Here is a 21901-nt window from a genome sequence, read left to right on the forward strand (position 1 = left end):
GCATGACATTGTACCCGTAATCTCAACTTTATACTTTGAACCTCTTCACCTAAAAATTTTACAACATCATAAAGGGCATTCAATCCATCCTCTAGCTTTTTGTAAATATCTTCTTGAGTCCCCAGGGCAACAGATACATTTTGTGCCAGATTATTAACAAAAGTTGCAGTTTGCACTGCTTGTGCCAGGGACAGGGCTGCAGTAATCGAGGAAGCAATAAGGGTCACCAAGGCTACAAAGCCCAGAATTATTAACCCTATTCCCCTGCGATAACGCATTAAAGCACCCTCTACTTCCCTCCAAAGTTCAAGTCCTCTTTCATCATACCAAGACCCATTAATCTTTACAGGAACCATAACAAAAGCAGGCTGTCTTAAGGCTAGAACCCTAGTTTGATTAGTAATTCCCCTGACGCAGTTAGTTAAGGTACAATTGTTACAAGTTACATTATAATTTCGTAACCCAGGTTGTATTTTTACAGATCCTACTAGTAAAGCATAAGGGTGAGGCACACATGCACGAGGGTACCTCATGGTGAGATTCCATAAATAACCGTGTCTCACTTTCGATCCCACCTGAAGGTAGGAACCCTCACATCCAAGGGCGGCAGCTAGTTTCCAGATTTCTGTTTGGAACACTTTAGAGCTGCCCAAGTTCCAAATATGGGATGCAAAGTTTCTATTATCATGAGCTCCAGGGTTTCAGGATAAACCATAGCAGTTCCATCTCGACACAGTTTCCATGGTGTAGCAGTGACTCTTCCCCTTGTTCCAAAGTCGCAGAAAGGGATATCTAAAGGACCAGTTCCATTATGACGTTGAGGAGTTCCAGATTCTTTCGCTACTCCAGGAATATACAGGCTCCAACCATTGTCATAATCAGCATATCCTGACTCCCCAACAAAAAGACATCCTGTTGAATTAAAATATCTAGACAGACAAATAGGTAAGTGATCAAACACTCCATGATAAGAGAAATTAACTTGATTAGGAATAATATGTTTATCTGAAAAACCACCCAAAGCTACAGTATCATTAGTGTATTTGGGAATAGACCGACCCTCCCAGCCCACCGGTTGGAGAAGGGGAGGGTCGGGAAAATAAGCCCAGTAAGCACTTGAATATTCTTCAGAGTGTGCAGTGTTAATCTGATTTAAGATAATTAATAAGGTTATTAGGAAGCTTAAAGGCGATATCGGATCGCCCTGCACAGCAACACGATTCTGTGCCTCTCGCATCAATGTCTGGAGTTGCTGTTGAGATGGTAATTCATCATGTTCTTGAATTGTCAATATCCTCATCTGGTTTACTAGACATCCTCTCCGCCATGCGTACCAACCTTTCCGGCAGCCAGCGCGGTGCTTCAGCATCCTGTGGGAAAACACAAACGTGCCCTCGTCCCCAAATTAGTACAGGATCTGGTCCATACCATTTTCCCACAAGTGGGTCTTTCCAAAAGACTTTAGGTCTTATTGTTTGCGCATCAAAGTTCCAAAATCGCTGTGCTGCTGAACGGCCACATATATCCACTTGTAAAAAATTTAGAACAAATAAAGCATGGTTTAGAGAGTTGGAGGGGGTATTGGGATACAATTTCCCCTTCTGTAGTTATTGCAATTGATGTTTGAGAGTTTGATGTGTACGTTCAATGATTTCTTGACCTTGAGGATTATAAGGGATACCTGTTTTATGTGAGATAGACAATTGTGTACAAAATAGTTGAAAATTTTTTCCAGTGTATCCTGGACCATTGTCTGTTTTTATGGTCTTAGGGGTTCTCATAACAGCAAAACATTTAATGCAATGAGCTATACAATGTTTGCTAGCTTCTCCGGATTGTAGAGAGGCATGTAAAAAGCCGGAGAAGGTGTCAATAGTAACATGAACAAATTTTTGTTTACCAAATTCAGGAATATGGGTAACATCCATTTGCCATATATCATTTGGCAACAATCTTCAAGGATTAACTCTGTAATGGGGGACACTAAAAAATTGAGGACATGTTTGACATTGTTTAACAATCTGTCTGGCAGCTTCTCGAGTAATGTCAAATTGAAGTCTTAAGCTATTACTGTTTTGATGGTGTAAGCTGTGAGAAGTTTTTGTCATTTGTTTCAATGAAGGAAATATCATACGTGTAGCTTCGTCAGCCAAAGCATTGCCTCGTGCTAAAGGTCCAGGAAGCCCAGAGTGAGCACGAATATGACCGAAATAGCATTTATTAACTCTGGAGCAAAATTAAATGTCGTATATCATGAAAAAGAGTCTGGATAGTAGAATTCAGGGTACCAATAAATGGAACAGTCTCAATAGTGTTTACGGCTCTTATGATATATTGACTGTCAGAATATAAATTAAATGGAGCAGAAATTTGTAATAGAGCCTGAAAAACGGCAAATAGTTTTACTTCTTGAGCAGACTTATAATTAGTACGCCAGGCGGCAGTATTGTCTTGAATAATCAAACTAGCTATTCCATTAGAAGAGCTATCAGTAAACACAGTTAGGGCGTCGGCAAGGGGCTGAGAAACAACGATTTTTGGGAAGAGAAATTGGTGATAGTGAGCAAGTTGCAAAATTTTATTTGAGGGATAATGATTATCAAGCCGTCTACTAAAACCAGCTAAGGCAATAACCCAATTTAGCCAACACCATTTCTGCCTGTTCATCTCCTATCATTTTACTAATTGTCTCAAGTAGGCGGGCAACAAAATCTTGATATGGTTCATCTGGCCCCTGGCACATTTTAGATAAATCTTCAGTCTTTTTATCAGAATTTGGAAGTTTTTTCCATGCTTGCAGAGCCACAGCACTAATCTGAGGGTAGGCTCCAGGCAAATAATTAAGTTGATTATTAGTGTCTCGATAATCTCCCTCTCCCACCATCATTTCATAAGTGGTGTTCAGTCTCTGTTGCCGATTGATATCGGCTGTGATCCCACACTGCTCAGCAAACTCAGATTTCCATAGTAAATAATCTCTTCAAGATAAACAAGCTCGAGCAACCTGTTTCCAATCATTAGGTGGCAGATTTTGATTTCCTAAAGCCTCTATAATAGCCTGAGTAAATAGCCCAGTCGGGCCGTATTGTGCACAAGCCACTTTTAACTCTTTTAGTTGCTTAAAAGGCAGTGGTTCATAATACCTCTGCTGTTGAGCATTTTCAAACACTGGATAGATTCCTGAAAACCCGGGAATATGTGTTCCTTTTTATTAGCTTGCTTAATTGCTTGTTGAAGAGGAGATAATAATATCTCACTTTTAATTTTTATGTTTTCACCGGGCAAAGAAGCAGGGATAGATATAAGCTCTCGAGGTTTTATGAAAGGCGGAGGTGGATCAAACCCAGCAAGAACCGAGGGAGGATATGCTGGAGGCACAGGCTGGCTGGAGTGGGAGTCTCCCTGTGCATCTTTTTTTACTGCTATAACAATCTTTTGAATTAAATTTTCTAGCTGTTCTTCAGAAAGCCCTGAATGTTTTAATTCCCCTTTTCCCAAGGGGGTTGCATGCTAACCATCATCTCCCAAGGCATATCCTCTCTATGGTACTGAGCCGCTTGTTCATTTAACTCTTCCTGTTTATCAGAGCTTAACACATCATCAGTCCCTCCAGCCTTACAAGCTGTTCCCTCAGGCACGGCATAAAGCGGCTCAGGCGGAGGGGCAGAAGGCTCTGCAACTTCGGGTTCTGAGGAATCCCGGAGAGCCATTTGAATTTTATGTCCCTCATGTTCAGGATCCTGACAGTCTCTTATGAGAGTCTACAAAGAAAAAGCATCCACAGGAACACGATTGGGACCATGTAAGGAATAATATGTCTGTAATTGTTTTCCTACTTTTTTCCAAGTTTCCAGACTAACTGTTCCTTCCTCTGGAAACCAAGGACAAACCTCTTCTATAAAAAGTAAAAACTTCTCTAGCTGTAACTTATTTACATGAGTTCCCCTACCTTTTAACATAGTTTTCAACATATGTACAAATAACTGGCGGCTATTGCCTTGTCCCATGATTTATTACTCTCGACAATAACACTCTCTGTCCTTTAATTAATTAGGAATTCCTTGTTATTTACCTCAATCTTGGCGGGCAGCGGCCGTCGTCACGCTCTGATTCTCGAGTCCCTGTTCGGGCGCCACCTGCCTGTGCCAGCCGGCAAAGTCAATCAGGTCCCGAGAACGTGCACGGCGCGGCTGAGAAAGAAAACTACAGCAAGAGACTACAACAAAGATGGGGTTGAGAGGTTCAGACACGTCTCCACGAAGGGACGCAGTCTGACACCGACTTTATTCAGCATCTTATATTTATACAGAAGAGCGTGAGAAAGACAAGACAGTTAACATTTTTTTGGTTGACCTATACATCTTACAGTCACAAGAAATCTTGAGAGCATGGGAATGGCACCCTGTTATTATTTCTTACACCAGATAACATTTTTCTGTGCGTGAGAAGTTTGCACAGAACTCCAGGTGTCTGCAGTAAATAAGCGCCTAATCTCTGGGGTGGCGGGACAGAGAGCTATGTTTGCAAGCAAACCCTCAAGGACTGAGGCAGCTCCCAGAGCTGTATCCTTTGGACAAAGGACCCCGTTCTCACGGGCAGCTCCCTGCAGTTCACCATGGATTTTTTGCATTGTTTCTGATTTTTTTAAAAAGTGCTGCTTTAAAATATTATTTAGATTAGAATGAATGGAGGACAGTCATACAGCACTGAGCATTCTGTCCACAGCTGGATGTCGCCCTGTGTGGTGGTGCTCTCTGCCTTACGTGTTATGTTTCTCCAGCAGCCCAGAAGGGTGTGTAGAGAAGACGGAAACGACCCAAGGTCTGGGGTTGCTGGGGTGGAAGGATAGGAATGAGGCAGAAGAGGGCAAAGGTGACAGGTGACCCTGCATCTGAGACAAGGAGGTGGGTAGAAGAAAAGTCAGGAGATGGCTGGATGGACCAGGGGTGTTAGGGGGCAGGTAGAGGGTGGGCAGAGGATTCCACATGAATGTTTAGAGGTTGTGGTTGAAGAGGGAGTGGACTGGACTTTGAAATTTCAGAAGAAATGCAGTTCTAAGTGAAGCCACATAAATGACTTTTCCTGCTGGTAAGTTGTCTTCAGTGTATGGGAGGGAATGTAAACAAACTGGCTTCTACACCATAAAACAAGGGTTCCTTGGACTTCTGAGTGTCACATGTCTTCTAGGTAGGATGTAGATGTTTCTCTAAGATTAGATGTTGTTAATGTATTACAATGGTGGTCTAAAATAGTGGTTAAGAAACAAATAGGTGTTTCTTAATTAGAAACAAAAAACAAATAGATGTTTTTGAATTCAAGCCCACTAGCTTTCTCTAGTTACCATTACTCTGGTCGAGATTTAGTGCTGTTGCTTTCCCTGGAAGACGCCTTCCCCAGCCCCACCCATGCCCAGCCTTGAGAGCCCCCCGGGCTCCCAGCACAGCGCTCACTGCTCCAGGTCTGTCTTCCCACTTGAGCTCCATGACAGGCCTTGTCTGCCCTGCCTTCTGACTATCTCTCTCGATCTTTGTTTCCCCATCTTAACTTTCTGATGAACCAGCCCTTTAAAATAGTTCCTCTTGTTTTGACTTGTCCCTCTTCTGAATTGACTGTTCCTCCAGGCCTTTGCTCAGCTCTCCCTCCTCCAGAGTTCACCTGGGTTCATAGCCACCATCGTCTTTACCATCAGGGTGTCCACCCGACCTCCAGTGCTGTCTGCCTCCAGACTCAGACCACCTGCTGTCTTTCCAACACCTCTGTCAACACAGCCTAAAAGCTAGCCTGTTCCCTCCTCACTCCTGGCTCAGGAAACAAGTTTTCTCACTTTTGTTAGTAATGCTTTGTCAACAGGAATAATCAGCAATCTATAATAGGAATAGAAAGGAGTTTTATTTGAGCAAAGGAAAGTTTGAGTTTTAATTTTAGTTTTAATTGAGCAAAAATTAGTTTTATTTGAGAATTGTGTTTCTCAAGCACCTGAAAGCCATTCCTCTAGATGTGGAATCATCAGGAAAGACAGACTTCTAATTCTAAGATTGCAGTGGTCAGACACAGCTGGCCTAATCACACTGATACCCATCCACTGTTACCCACATTTTGTATTCCAGTTCACTTCTCTGACTACTTGAACCCCCACCCACTGCCCCTCCCGCTCCCTCATTCTCTCTTTAAAAGCACCCTGTCACCTCTGCACAAATCAAGGTGGAGCTCAGCTCATCCCTTTTGTTGTTATTGTTACTGAATAAAACCTGTGTCCACCGCTTTAACTAAAACCTGGCTTTATCTTTGACACCTGAAACAAAAGATCGCTCCTCCTTTAGAGACTAAGTCCTGTTGATCCTCAAGCACTTCTGAAATTCTATGGTTCATTCAACTCTCTCTGAGTTCTGATCCTCAGGATACCCCTACTGGGCCTGCCATTGGTGGTGCCCAAGTTAACCCTGACCCACCTGTACCTTACAGGGATGTGTTGGGTTTTTTCCTGTGATTTTTGTCTTGACTCCGATTACTTGTTTCCAATATTTGAGGGTGACCACTATTAGTTTGTTATTTTCCTTTGTGTCTAGTATAAGGACTTACATAGAAAGTACTCAAATACTCACAGGATGAATTGAAATACTGGAAATTGCCATAGTTTAACTATAAACTAAAATGCAGTCTGTCTTTGTCATCTTAACTACAATTTCGACCAACATAGTTGGTTCTGCCTATATATTATGACCACAAACGTAGACTCAACAAAGAAATGAGTTATCAGCAGGGGTGAGGTAGAATAAATGAGGTGACTGTAGGTAAACTACTTTTGTCCAGAAAAGGTTAAAGGACTCCCTTGTATATTTTTGAACAGTTGTGAGGTTCCCAGACTTGGGGTGGGGTCTACCAGCTGTTTCCCCAAAGTCCTTTACTCTCCTCTTCTTTATCCTTCTGATGACTGTCCCCTATTTAAAAAGAGGATATAAATCTGTTTCCAGTCCAAACACAGATAAACCCAAGTTATGTTCCAGATATTTGCATATTTTCATCTATTCTCTCCTATTTTCTTTCCTGTTTTCTATTTTCACCAGGCTCTGAAGTCACATGTAATTTTTATACCCCCTCAGTAACAGTACCTTGATATTCATCCCCAATTTGCAGATTAAACCACTAAATCAGCGTGTAGGGAGGGGTGCCTGAGGTCACATGATAACCAGGTAGCTCTAAATCAGGTAGCCCTGGAGTTTCCAACCTGCTGATTGGTCATCTAGCCGCACCTCGGGCGCAAAGGAAGCTGCTCCCACAGCATTCTCTTGTGGAGAGTCGCTGAGCTCACACTCATTGTTGGGATCTCTTTGTTTCCTGTAAGCTCAGCATTTTCTTTTTCCGGGTCAGACAGGCCTGTAGGCCTCCCTCCAGTTCCCTCCCCTGCAGTTTGAATAGGAAGCTAGAGGATGTACCCTAGAGAAGCTTTAGGACCATGTGAACAGGAAGTGTGGGCCTTGATTGCCTGTTGGTGGTTTCCAGCAGCAAAGCCTGCCCTGGGGAAATGTCATTTAGTTGTAACAAGTGAATTCAGATCATGGTGCCACCATGGGGTGGCAAATTATACTCAGAGACTGATACTGTCTTAATCAGTAGTTTAATTAACACGCGCTCACCCCAGGATTTATAATTTCACCAGACAATGGCATATAGGATAACAACTCTTAATAAGCCAATAAAGAAAGAAACACTCCTAACAAATGAAAGATTAGTTACACTATTGTTTCAGGCAAAGTGGGATGACGGAATCCAAATTCAGTTGAGGTATACCTTTTCTCTGCGGTTAGTTCTCAGGAGAGTGGGCTTAACCAATTAAGACCTGAGGCCCAGCTACCTGCGAACCTAAAGTGAAAAGTCCCAAGTTGCTGTAGCAGGTTGCAGAGAAAGAGGGCGGGAATATTAGAGGCAAGATGATCTTGACTGGGCACTTCAGGCTTTCCCCACTACAGTTAAGAGTGGCCTTTACCACCTCAGGAGTCAAGACCCCAAGGTCTTGATGAAATAAAATTATTTTAAGCCAGGACAAGAAAAAACAATTTGAACATAAAATTCTCTCCCAGCCTCTTTCTGCTACTAGCTCCTTCCTTTTCATGTGCGTTGGCAACTGCATTGTACATTAACCAGATCTCCTTAGAAGACACAAGAATGCCTGCTTTACCAAAAAGAGCAATTTCCTCCTGGTGCCAGCAAGGTAACTCCTTAGGAGAAAATATTCCTTTTTTAAAAAATTCTGTAAGGGGTCACAATCACTTACTATTCCCCTTGTATGTGCAGATCTGGAATATGTAAACTGTCAATTTGCTACTTTGATTAAAAAATAAAATAAAAAACCCTTTGTATTGAAAAGTGTGCAACTGTGCTTTCACTTCCAACAGGTGAAACAAGTCAGTTCTTAGAGGTTTATGAAAGACTGTGTCCTCAAGTCATCTTAGATAAAATTTTCTATTGCTTTTTAGATCAACTCTTAGCTAATTTTTTGTCGACAGTCTTCAGAGAGCTGGATCAGTAAAGGTTAGCTTTGCCTAGATCAGAACTTTCAGATTTTCCAGACACAATCTGGGTATTAATAGTACAAATGTCCTCTCATCTTAGTTGCTTCTTCATGTGTTTATGCTAATAACCCCTCAGTTCAGCCCCTCTGCTGAAAGGCAATACCGAAGAATGTTCAAACTGCTGCACAATTGCACTCATCTCACACGCTAGCAAAGTAATGTTCAAAATTCTCCAAGCCAGGCTTCAGCAGTACTTGAACCATGAACTTCCAGATGTTCAAGCTGGATTTAGAAAAGGCAGAGGAACCAGAGATCAAATTGCCATCTCTTGGATCATCGAAAAAGCACAAGAGTTCCAGAAAAACACCTACTTCTGCTTTATTGACTACACCAAAGACTTTGACTCTGTGGATCACAACAAACTACGGAAAATTCTTAAAGAGATGGGAATACCAGACTACCCAACCTGTCTCCTGAGAAATCTGTATGCAGGTCAGGAAGCAACAGTTAGAACTGGGCATGGAACAATAGACTGGTTCCAAATCGGGAAAGGAGTACGTCAAGGCTGTATATTGTCACCCTGCTTATTTAACTTATATGCAGAGTACATCATGAGAAATGCTGGGCTGGATGAAGCACAAGCTGGAATCAAAATTTCCAGGAGAAACATCAATAACCTCAGATATGCAGATGACACCACCCTTATGGCAGAAAGTGAAGAGGAACTAAAAAGCTTCTTGATGAAAGTGAAAGAGGAGAGTGAAAAAGTTGGCTTAAAGCTCAACATTCAGAAAACTAAGATCATGGCATCTGGCCCCATCACTTCATGGCAAATAGATGGGGAAATAATGGAAACAGTGACAGACTATTTTTTGGGGCTCCAAAATCACTGCAGATGGTGACTGCAGCCATGAAATTAAAAGATGCTTGCTCCTTGGAAGAAAAGCTATGACCAACCTAGATCAGATCAGCTCACTCAGTCGTGTCCGACTCTTTGAGACCCCATGAATCGCAGCACGCCAGGCCTCCCTGTCCAACACCAACTCCCGGTGTTCACTGAGACTCATGTCCATCGAGTCAGTGATGCCATCCAGCCCTTTCATCCTCTGTCGTCCCCTTCTCCTCCTGCCCCAAATCCCTCCCAGCATCAGAGTCTTTTCTAATGAGTCAACTCTTCACATGAAGTGGCCAAAGTACTGGAGTTTCAGCTTTAGCATCATTCCTTCCAAAGAAATCCCAGGGCTGATCTTCAGAATGGACTGGTTGGATCTCCTTGCAGTCCAAGAGACTCTCAAGAGTCTTCTCCAACACCACACTTCAAAAGCATCAGTTCTTCAGCGCTCAGCCTTCTTCACAGTCCAACTCTCACATCCATACATGACCACTGGAAAAACCATAGCCTTGACTAGACGAACCTTTGTTGGCAAAGTAATGTCTCTGCTTTTGAATATGCTATCTAGGTTGGTCATAACTTTCCCTCTGAGGAGTAAGCGTCTTTTAATTTCATGGCTGCAGTCACCATCTGCAGTGATTTTGGAGCCCAGAAAAATAAAGTCTGACACTGTTTCCACTGTTTCCCCATCTATTTCCAACATTACTTTGCCAATAAAGGTCCGTGTAGTCAAGGCTGTGGCTTTTCCAGTGGTCATGTATGGATGTGAAAGTTGGACTACGAAGAAAACTGAGTGCCAAAGAATTGATGCTTTTGAACTGCGGTGTTGGAGAAGACTCTTGAGAGTCCTTTGACTGCAAGGAGATCTAACCAGTCCATCCTAAAGGAAATCAGTCCTGAATATTCATTGGAAGGACTGATGCTGATGCTGAAACTCCAATGCTTTGGGCACCTGATGGGAAGAACTGACTTATTTGAAAAGACCCTAATGCTGGGAAATATTAAAGGCGGGAGGAGAAGGGGACGACAGAGGATGAGATGGTTGGATCATATCACTGACTCGATGGACATGAGCTTGAGTAAGCTTCGGGAGTTGGTGATGGACAGGGAAGGCTGGTGTGCTGCAGTCCATGGGATCGCAAAGATTTGGACATGACTGAGACTGAACTGAACTGAACTGAACTGAACTTAGCCCCTATCCAGCTAATCTCTGTGTGCTCCTTAACCCACAGATGAGATGATGACACCCTGACACAGTTGATTTCATTCTTAATGTGGAAACTTTACATTTAAAAGCAACTTATTTTTTGTTTGTTTGTCTTTGTCATAAACAAGTGGGTTAAAACAATGTAGGTCATAGACAAGTGGGTTTGAAATCGTGTCAAATCAACATACAACACATGAGAGGAGGAGGCTTTTGCTTTGGGTTGGGAAAGGCTGCCTGGTGACTATATTCACCTTAGAAGAGTTGGGTGTTCTTTTGTCATGAAAGAGAAGCTGAGTACTATAAAAGAGTTTACCTTTCCTAGATCTTCCCTTCATTACATCAACACTGTCAATGGCATTGTTATGGTTTATGCAAACAGTGGCCAAACAATTGAAGTTGCTGTAGATGGGAAGGTTTGGTTTAGAACTGCAACTACATTGAACTGAGGAGAATGACCAACTGTTCTGATTTGCCCAGAACTGTTGCATTAGCACTGAAAGTCCTGCATCTCTGGAAACCAGTACACAAATAGTCCCAGTTTTAGGCAATAAATGCTGAAGGTTGGGGGGGAAATATAAATCCTTGTGGCAGCTGCCCAAATAGCTGAAAGTTACACTATTTTTAGCATCAAATAGATATGGCATAGATGATCTGTCTTCCAGAGTTGGGGTTGCTTTCCTGCCGTTGTTGTTCTTGTATGCTGATGTTGACAGTCATGATTTGCAGTTTGCAATAATCAATTATCTACTTGTGTATTATTCTAAGTGATGCACCCGAAGTGTACAACTTAAGTGTATTTTGAGTGTCAGTGTTAGTGGTTGTCTTTCACTTGGACTGTAGATTGACTGTTGTGCTTTGTGTTGAGATAGTACTAGTTTAATTTCAACACTATGACTATTTTGACAGTATTTGCCAAGAGTTCAGATAATGATCATGAGAACGACGACCATACCAAAGCTGGCATGATGTGAACACCACTTTAAAAGAAGGCTAGAGGATTGTGTTACTTTAAATGACAGATGGAAGGACAATTACAATTGGATTAGGAAATTTAATAACCAAAACAGACCATTCTCCACAATAGATGGAAAAGGATTTGGGATTGGGCTTTGCTATGATTTGAATGTTTGTATCTTCCCCAAATTCGTATGTTGAAGTCCTATACCAAATGTGATGGTATAGGACTAAGGACTACTAAGGACTACTAAGGACTACTAAGCTGGGGCCTTTGGGAGGTGATTAGTCCTGAGGGTGGAACCCTCATGAATGGGATTAGTGCCCTTATAGAAGGGGCCCAAGAGAGCTCTCTTTCCCCTTCTACTATGTGAGGATACAATGAGAAGTCTTCGACCAGGAATGGGGTCCTCACTTGACCATACTGGCACCCTGATCTCAGACTTCCAGCCTCCAGAACTGTGATCAATACATTTGTTTTTTTTTTTTTTTCAATATGTCTGTAGTGTTTTGTTATAGGAGTCCCAACAGATTAAGGCAGGCATATGAAGAATCAGATGTGAAATCATTTATGGATACTGGAAAAAAAACAACATCTGATTTCTTGAAAGTGCCTAGAAGTGAAGTATTGTGAGTAGAATTTTGACAGTAGAGGTGAAAAAGTTTCCCTTAAAAGATCCCAGAATAGACCTACATAAATATAGTCAATTATATTGATCCAATCTTTGACAAAGGTGCAAAGGAAATGCAATGGAGAAAAGACAGACTTTTCTAAAATGGTGCTGAAACAATTTTATATCACATGGAAAGAAATAAACCTAGACCTTATATTTTCAGAAAAATTAACTAAAAATGGATTTACAGAACTAAATATTAAACATAAAACTATAAAACACCTAGAAAATAACACAGGAAAAAATTTTGCTGACTTTGGGTTTGGTGATAACTTTTAGATGCAAAACCAAAGGTAGGAAAGCTATTGACTTTGGACTTTATCCCAGGTAGAAAGGAAAGCTACTTACTAATTTAAATATTTATGAGCTCACCCTAGAGGCCAAGCAGTACGTGGATTGGATAAAGTTAAGACCGAGGGCAGGGAGACAAACTTGGAAACCATTACCAAATGATCTCCAAATTTGCTGTGCTGTGCTTAGTCACTCAGTCATGTCTTACCCTTTGTGACCTCAAGGACTGTAGCCCACCAGGCTCCTCTGTCCATGGGGATTCTCCAGGCAAGAATATTAGAGTAGGTTGCCATGCCCGCCTCCAGGGGATCTTCCCAACCTAGGGATTGAAACCAGGTCTCCCGCATTTCAGGCAGATTCTTTACTGTCTGAGCCACCAGGGAAGCCCAGATAAGAGAAGGAGGTACAAGGTAACGAGGTAAACATTACTGGAACAAGATGGTTAAGTTTGCTTTTGAACATATTGAAGTGCCAGAGTCCTCAGACTGATATCCAGGGAGAGGTCAGTCTAATACTCGGAGGAGCACACAGGAAGAATGACAAGAGGATAGCAGAGGGCCACATAAGTAGGAGGAAGTAAGTGAGAGGCAGAAGTGTCAAGAGGAAGCTACTGAATTCACAAAACTAATCAAACATGTCTTTAGCTGGAGATGATGGTTGCCTTTGATCCTGAATAAAATCCAGGATTAAATAGGGCTCTGCAGGTCTTTTGGTAAAGTCAATAATTATATCAACACAGGGCTTCCCAGGTGGCTCAGTGGTAAAGAATCTGCCTGCCAATGCAGGAGCCTTGGGTTTGGCCCGTGAATCAGGAAGATCCCCTGGAAAAAGAAATGGCAGCCCACTTCAGTATTCTTGCCTGGAGAATCCCATGGACAGAGGAGCCTGGGGAGGCTACAGTCTATGGAGGCACAAAAGAGGAGGACACAACTTAGTAACTAAACAACAACAACAAATAGCAACTCCAGGTTGTTGTTATGGGAAAAGAAATCTATTGATTAATTAGTTTATTAACAAAAACCTTGTTGTTGAGCAGTTACATGATGTGTACCAGGAAATGTCTGCCACACCAGAGGAGGGAGGAATCTTACATTTTTGCTTCTTTCTTCTTGAAGAAACAGATAATGTTTAGTAGACGGTACTGGTGAAATCTGCAATTGATCAATCTTCATCCTCCTGCCAAGCAGCAGCTAACTTGGAACTATTAAACCCTTTTATGAAAAGCCATGTTCATTGTATCCTTTGTGTATAATTTTATAACTAGAATAAAATATTACTATAGACTGCTGTTTTATCTTTTTCCTTTGAAAATATGGATTATGGCAAGAAGTACAAATCTTTAAAAAATAAGGACCAAACAACTTTAGAGAAAAAATACTTCACTGTAATTTATTGAACATTCAATAAACATTCAACTAACTGCTAATAAAATGCCTTACTGGAAAAAATGATACCAAACAAAATAAATTTAAATATTTTCTTAAAAAATCATTTTAAAGTTAGCTCTATTCAGTTAGTGACTAATACAATAAAGGCAGACAAACTTTATAAATAGCTGCTTTTATATCTTTCAGGCCATATTATTAAATGATGGCAAATGCTCAATACAACCATGTGTAGAGAACTAGGAAATAAGAAGATAAAGCCAATGACTACCCTCACATGAAATCATGTCTGAAGTTGCTTTGTTATCAAAATCTGTATTTTTAATCTGTTGTGAGCACTGAGACAAGTTTCACATATTATCCCCAAAAGAAACACAATGCACAATGTGATTGCCTGTTCAGCAATAGCAAGCACTACATTCATAACCATTTCATTCCAGGGATTAAATTAGGTCAGCCACAGTCTTTGGCATTTCCTCCACCGTAATGTGGTAGAAAGTCTCAGTGTCATAAAGATTCTTCTTGTCTTCTTCAATGTTTATGGCCACAGCTTTCCTCCCAAATTGACTCCCGCTTCCAATTCTGAACAAAAGAAAAATTATTCACCAGAATATCAGTTATCAAGTATTACATGAAGTACAAATGATATGAATTACTTGTTAACCACCAGTGGCTCTTTCTTTGCCAAGATTATACTTGGAGAGCTTCTAATCAGAGCACTAGATGCTAATCACAAAATCTAGAGAAAAAGAAAATATTACTTTTGTGGTTGTTCAAAAAGATTCATCTGGCTGCGAGACCAGATTCTATCAGGCAGCCTGAGTGTTATTACTTATAGAGCAGACTACAGAATTGTGCTTGGGGTAGTGAAATTAAAGCCTGTGCCAAAGTGGGCCAAGAGCAGGTGTTAGCCTGGGACAGATGTAAATACCAGACAAAAGAAAAGGAACAGGTGTGTGATCCATTTGACACATTTTTGGAACTACAAATTGAAAATATAAATTCTGGAATGTTAACTATTGCTTAGGACTATTCTGTCCAAGGCAATAACCACTAGCTACATGTGGTTATTTAAATTAAAACTAAATAAAATAGAAAATGTAACCCCCAGTTGCATTAACCGTATTTCAGTAGATTCTTGTGGCCTGTCACCACTGTGTTGGGCAGCATGGATATGGAACATTTCCCTCACTACAGAAAGTTCTACTGGACAGACTTGGTTTAGGACTTAAAATTTTTCTGTGTTTGGGGAACCTCTAGAAAATGTGTATGGTAACCCATATTTATCACTGATTTCTGCTCAGGTCACCTCATACACTGTAACACTATTGACTGTACCACTGTATCACTATTACCGCCACAGCCCTCTACTAAAACAGATGATAGGCCCAGTCAAAAATGTCTTGGCTGGAACAACTTAAAATATCAAATAACCAGGACAAGAGGAAAACAAATAGGAAAACACCGACTTGCTCTTTATCCAAACAACATGCTGGTGCACTTAAGAGTCTATGTTCTAAATCAGGTCAATACCATTTCTGAGCATCACCTCATCATCTATTCTTACCAACTACTACTATATTTTTTGACAAAGTTATTTTTATATAAGTAGCATGACATAATTCAACTTATTTAAGTGATAAAGCTACTATAACTAAGCCTGGGTCAACATAAATTGCTACCAGAAAATGCCAAGAAAAATCTCAATTATTCAGGAAATCATCAAGAATGCACAAGATATGAGAAACATGACCAAAAAAAAAAGACTTGTGTGTAAGTTAAGAAAGACAACCAGATCTAACAGCATTTAGTGATGTTCCCTTTGAATATAAACTATCAGTTCAGTTCAGTTCAGTCGCTCAGTCGTGCCTGACTCTTTGCAACACCTTGAATAGAAACTATATAAAGTCCAAAATCTGAACTACATTTCACATTGTTTTCCCACTGTGTTCTGATTAACCACAAATCTTTCTAAGGACAATTTAAATACCACTTTTCATCAACACATTTCCTGATTCATTTATCTGATTTTCAAAGTTGTCTGGCTGACAACATCATACTTGAAAAAACAATACATGATTTATTTTTCCAGAATAAAAGCAAATAATTCAGTGAAGATGACAAATACTCAACTGAGAATACAGCTTTCACAAGAAGTGGGCAGATCATAGTTCAAAACCATCAACATTAGTTGTACATAAAAATATGAGCCTGAGATATGATAATATATTCAAATTCTAATTCAAAAGCAACTTCTATACAATCTTTCAGGACACAAAATTGCAATGAACTTCCTATAAATCACACCGCTGTCTGTGGAGTAATCTTTATTTCCCTATATTGCTTGAGCTGACAAAGACAATGAAAAATCTTCCCCTCACAATCAACTTTTAGTAGATAAATAACATAATGAAATTAAATACCAGTAAGTCAGTATCAAAATGTAGTTTGTACCTTATCAAGGAGTTCCCTCTTGGTAATGCCTCTTTCTTTCTGTCAGCACCTGAAAAATATTAATAAGCCTTAACTCTCAGGAGTCATTTGTTGAGTCAGGGTTTAAACTGGTAAATGTGTATGAAACCATGCATCCCTGGGTGCTACAGTGGCATGGCAGACAGGACTTGAAAGGAAGCAGTCTTATTTTGAGCAGGGGGCAAAGACAATGCAGCACTTCTCAGCTACGTTGTAATTGGATCCTGCTTCAGTTTATTAAGGAAATAATGAGATATTAACAGTGTCTTAAGGAGCAATACCAGGGAAGAACAGCTCCTGCCACATAAGAGACTGAAATCCTGACATGCGTTTTCTCAGATCCAGTCTACCCTTTGTCTTGAGTCCTTTAAAAGAACAGCCTGTGTACTGGCTGGTCCCTCATATGTCATAGACAGCATACAATTCCTTCCTTACAGTATTTCAGAGAGGAAAATGTTAATTCAGATCAGTGTCAGAATAAAAAGCCATTTGACTTCTCACTTCTAGCCCTACCATTGGAAGGAACCCATTAGAAATTCATTCTTTTAATTCTGCCAAAATACTGATATTACTGTACCAAATTTTAGAACAAAATACTCTGGAGTTAGTTACCTGTAGTTTTTCTACTATCTGGTATGGTTGTTTTTCTTCTTGTGTTTACTTTGTTAGCTTTATTACAAGCACTAAGACACTGCAGATACTAGTTACTACAATTTTAGCACAGAGCTTAAATAAGGAGGTAAAAAAAAATCCTGGCTATAATTTTTATGTACATTAATTAGAAAAACATTACTCTATTTCAAAATTATAAGATACAATAATATATACCTTTCAATGATCAGTTCTTTCTTGACTAGAATTTGAAATGGATCTCTCAGGAACTTTTTGAGGACTTCAGCATGTTGATTGGCATTAAGGCAGAAAGGGACACAACCTTAAAAAAGAGACAATGACTAATTATGATGACATATCAACTATAACAGTTTTCATAATAACACTTAGAGGAATAATGTTTGAGACCAAGCGTCCCTGTCTTACTACAGAACTGAGCTAGACAGAGATTGTAGGAAACAATTGCTTTTGGCAGGGGAAAGGGCAATATAGCACTTCACAGCTATATTGCAACAGTTATTCCAACCTGCCCTCTGCAAAAAATCACATGCACAGCTGAGTCCTTATATTTGATTTCTGGTAAAACTTGTGGATTTGACCTTTAATCCTTTGGCTCAATATTTTTTATCAGCTTCATCCAAAATAAGCATCTTGGTCCATTTGGGAAAGTGAAAAAAGTTTTACTTAAAGAGTGAGTTGTGCATAGAGACTTCCTTCCAGAGACCACAGTACAGAGGAGGGGGGAGGGAAGAAGAAGTTTACATGAAGAAATCTGACAAACTCTCTCAGCCACATGATCAAGGTCAACATCAATAGTAAAAACACTTGATAGAATGAAATGAAAATGGTATTTTACCTCTGTGGTCTTCCTCCTCAAGATCCCTAACTACAGTCTAATCTTGAGGAAAACGTCAGACAAATTCCACTACAAGTGCATCCCACTGACTATCTGACCAATGCTTCTCAAAATGGTGAAGGTCATTAAAAAAAATGGTGGGGAGGGAGAGGAATTTGAATAACTGTTACAGGCAAGAAGAGCTTAAGGAGACATAATTAAATGTCATGTGGTATCCTGAACAGGATCCTGGAACAGAATAAGAACACGAGGTGAAAACTAAGGAAGCCTGAATAGATTCTGGACTTTAATTAATAATGTGTCAATGTTGGTTCATTAATTTTAACAAATGTGCCAAACTAATATAAGTTGTTAACAATATAGGAACCTGGGAACGCTCATCCCAATTTTCCTGTAAACTTAAAACTGTTCTAAAAAATAAAGCCTATTAAAGAAAAGTCTTAGTATCATCTCTAGATACTCATGCTTGGCAATGGCTTAAACAATTAGGATAGTTATTTTCCTTCCCATAACCTAAATATCACTGGTTTAAAAATGCCCTAGGAAAAATATGCCAACACTTACAAAGATATCTTCTACATCAAATGTTCTCCCTGGAGTGCCAGGGATGTTGTGTGCTGCCTCTTCCATCAGCTTACAGTTTTTGCATTTTATTTTGAACACTTGTTCCATACAATGCAGGCATGACAAGTTGCTCCCAGGTAGTATCCAAGTGCTAGAAGTATCTTTTGGATCTAAAAGTCAAAAGCTTAAATTATTATGTTCTGCAAATAAAGCCTCCATCACATGACTTTCAAAGCACATGGCTAAATGTTAAACTGTTTATATTTAGTTTAAAATTCTGGTCTGCTAACAGTTTTTATGCAGCACAATGTAGAATCACTTCCAAGCTTACAAGGCAGACAAATCAAACTGCTTCAAGATAAAATCTTTTTAAGCATCTCATTTTTAATTTTAGATTTTTGTGTCCTTTCAAAATTGGGATCCTCAGTTTTCTACACATACCAGCTAAATAATTCAAGAACCCAAACAAACATTTTCTATATTATTCTGTTATGTATAAGACACATAAGTAGGGAAATAAGCTCTATATTTATAGAGCCATGGCAAATTGTTCTGATATGTATTCACTGATTATCATTCACTTCAAAAATAAGTATCTTTCCAATAGGAAACTTATACAGCCTTGAGTTTTTTTCCCATTGTGTTTTAATTGGCAGACTTGACATTAATAAAGCCTATAGCTTTGTTAAGAAAAGCTTTATTTTAGAGCTAACATAGCAATAAGCTTTGAAAATAGATAGCAAGCAAAACATGTATCACGAGTGACAAAGATTCCTAACTAATTACAGAGACCGCAGTTTTCATGTTGCAAAACTGCATTTAAACTTAACAACAATAACAAAAAGGGCATAGATTCTGTCTACTATAAAAGAAAGAAAGCTTTAATTTCTTGGTCTGTTGAAAGCCCAGGTGAAGTGGACTACCATGAATTTATTTTATTACAAGTCTATCCAGTGTGCAATTTCTGTAGCCCTTTGAGGAGGCTTGCGGCAGGCACAAAGAATACAAATAGTTGGATTCACCCCTGGTTGAAGTTTTCTCTGGTGGGCAACAGCTAGTAATAATTGGTAGCATTTATAAACCTTGGGGATGGTAGTACAGGTTTTTGGTAGTTATGATTTTAGAGATAAACCAAGGTTCAGAAATGTTAAATGACTTGTTTACTATTACTTAGGTAACAGTCAATAGTTGCTAAGATTAGACCTTTAATTTTCATAATTCTACATTCTCTTCAAGGTGGTGGAAAGGTTTTTCTGGAGAAAAACTGGGAAAAGTTCCCAAGAGGAATTTTAGAGAATAGTTTGTAAGTGAACTATGTTAACACTGTAAACACTAAGGAAATAAAAAGAAACATAAAACTCCTACAAAGCTTGACATTTGGTTTTTAAAACATACTAAGTCTACCTCACCATAAACAGCCACTGACCATAAACCTATTTTTTGGCTTTATTTCTCACCCTATAGTCATTTTCTTTCCCTTGGAGAGTGCTAATGTTTCTTGCTGTTTATAACACAATGAATATTAAAGCATGTAAGATTATACATGGGGAACAATTTCTGAGACTAAAATATAAATTTTTATTATATTAGCCTGGCTTACAGATTTGTGATTTGATAAAGTTGGTATATTATGGTCTAAAGTATCTGCTTTAACTATTATTGAATAGTACGTTTCTTTGCAATGAAACTCACAATATTCATAATATTCTTAATTACTTGGCTTTTTTCAACTTAAAACTAAAATACTTATTATCTAATAATTTATGCCAAAAATTCACATTTACTAAAAGTTAAAGTGTAATGGTTAATCATAGATAAAATTAATAAATTTCAATGCCCCAGGCACTTGATAAGAATTTAATACAACAATCCTATGAAGTGGATACAATTATTATCATTTCTACTTTAAAGAAGAGGAGATGGAGGCCCAGAAAGATTAGGTAACTTGCCTACTGCCATCAAAGTGTGAAACTAGGTTTTGAACCCAGGTGTGTCTCATTCCAGAATACCCTTCACTGCCTTAATCATTACCTATGCAATGATGTATGGATCTCTTGCATGAATATAACCTTATCCACTGATATCAAAGTCAAATGATAGGCCATTGTGATTTAATACATACACAATATACTTTCATCATCACACACTAAGTCAATATTCCTTGACAATTTAATACAGTTTCTTCCCTTAAATATAAGGTAAATGCCACAGCAAAGAACCTAAATATAAAACAACTTTCCAGGCCCCCTGAAAGATAAATTTGCTTTTGTTAGGTTCATTCTAACAATTAATAGAGCTCCCGGGGAATCTTTCTTTGAAATGCACACCTGAGAAGGACAGAACTGAAATGGCTTTTAAAGTGTCCTGGCCCCATTACTTCCTAGTTGCATAATCTTGGGCTTCATTAGAACACGGATTATAATACTCCCTATATAGGCAGTGCTATGAAAGGACGCTGTAAATGGTTAGGAGGTTTTATAAATGGTATTCTTGCTTAGGATTGCCAAATAAAAAACAGGACGCCCAGTTAAGCTTCAGACAAATAACTAATACTGTTTTATATTTTTAATTTGATTTGATATCGCAGACATTTATAATAAAAATTGTGTTGTTTATCTGAAATTTAAATTTTAACCAGCATCCTGTATTTTTATCGCTAAATCTGTCAACCCTATTCTTGGCCCCATAGGTAGGAGGTGCCTGGAGGATGGTAGGCCCAGTTCCATTTCCCCCACTCCCACCGCTAACGGGAGAAACTAAGGCAAAGGGCAGGTTGAAGAGTGAATCTCGAGCAGGGGAAGATAGGGGAGGGCTGGGTGGAGGAGGACTTCTCACGGGTGGGGCTGAAAGCAGAATCCGCTGACAAGCAGATTCTACCGAGCCTCCCGAACCCCCGCAACTCGCACCGCTCAGGCGGGCCAACACCCCAAGCCCCCATCCCTGGGCAGGAACACAGCCGCCTTTCCACCCACCGTTGCCTGGGCGGCAGCAGCAGCAGCAGGCTCTGGACTCGCTGCCACCGGTTCCTCTCAGTCGCCATCAGCAGCACCGACATCACAGAGGCCGCCGCCATGTCCCTGGAGCCTGGACGCTTGTTGATGTGCAACTCCTTCTCAGATGTGACCCAAATCGTCCCTCCAGACCGTATGGAACTCTCTTGTCCTCCTCTGGCCACCGTCCAGTCTGATCCAAGAAGTAGGCCAATCCGAGCGAGGCATTCAGAGGGGGCGTCACCGCTAAAACCAATCAAAGAAGAGAGCAGAGCTGCAGTGCAGGAGATGGCTGCGTGCCCGTGGGGGTCCCTGCTTTGTTCGTAGGGTAGGGCCTGCTGTTGTCAGACCTTTTAGGCTACCTGAGTGCCCCATGGATATTTCTTTCTGTGGTTTATGAGGTTCTTTTTCTCTCATGGGCTTCAGGGCGAAGAGCCCTTATATGACCCTTAATCTTACAGAATTTTCTGAGGGGAAGAAGAAAGGGGGAATGT

At 40.0% G+C, this 21901-nt stretch overlaps 2 long non-coding RNA genes and 3 other non-coding genes across 6 annotated transcripts; all 5 read right to left on the bottom strand.

Moving 5' to 3' along the window:
* Positions 1-459: 459 nt before the first annotated feature.
* Positions 460-4178, bottom strand: LOC113891620. Its single transcript, XR_003510820.1, has 2 exons — positions 4073-4178; positions 460-1370 (listed from the first exon to the last, which is right to left on the bottom strand). It is a non-coding gene; the product is annotated as an uncharacterized LOC113891620 (long non-coding RNA).
* Positions 4179-13890: 9712 nt separating this feature from the next.
* LOC113891624 lies at positions 13891-21901 on the bottom strand. 2 transcript variants are annotated; one of them, XR_003510823.1, is made up of 5 exons: positions 21390-21901; positions 18418-18587; positions 17214-17319; positions 16368-16416; positions 13891-14495 (listed from the first exon to the last, which is right to left on the bottom strand). It is a non-coding gene; the product is annotated as an uncharacterized LOC113891624 (long non-coding RNA). The 2 variants fall into 2 exon arrangements; XR_003510822.1 differs by lacking the exon at positions 18418-18587 and having other exon boundaries at positions 21390-21637.
* LOC113899528 lies at positions 16484-16615 on the bottom strand. Its single transcript, XR_003512930.1, has one exon. It is a non-coding gene; the product is annotated as a small nucleolar RNA SNORA63 (small nucleolar RNA).
* On the bottom strand, positions 16952-17126 carry LOC113899732. The gene has a single exon (XR_003512974.1). It is a non-coding gene; the product is annotated as a small nucleolar RNA SNORA81 (small nucleolar RNA).
* LOC113899537 lies at positions 17395-17525 on the bottom strand. Its single transcript, XR_003512932.1, has one exon. It is a non-coding gene; the product is annotated as a small nucleolar RNA SNORA63 (small nucleolar RNA).

This window comes from Bos indicus x Bos taurus, chromosome 1 (genome assembly GCF_003369695.1).
Source record: "Bos indicus x Bos taurus breed Angus x Brahman F1 hybrid chromosome 1, Bos_hybrid_MaternalHap_v2.0, whole genome shotgun sequence".
Lineage (NCBI taxonomy): Eukaryota > Metazoa > Chordata > Mammalia > Artiodactyla > Bovidae > Bos > Bos indicus x Bos taurus.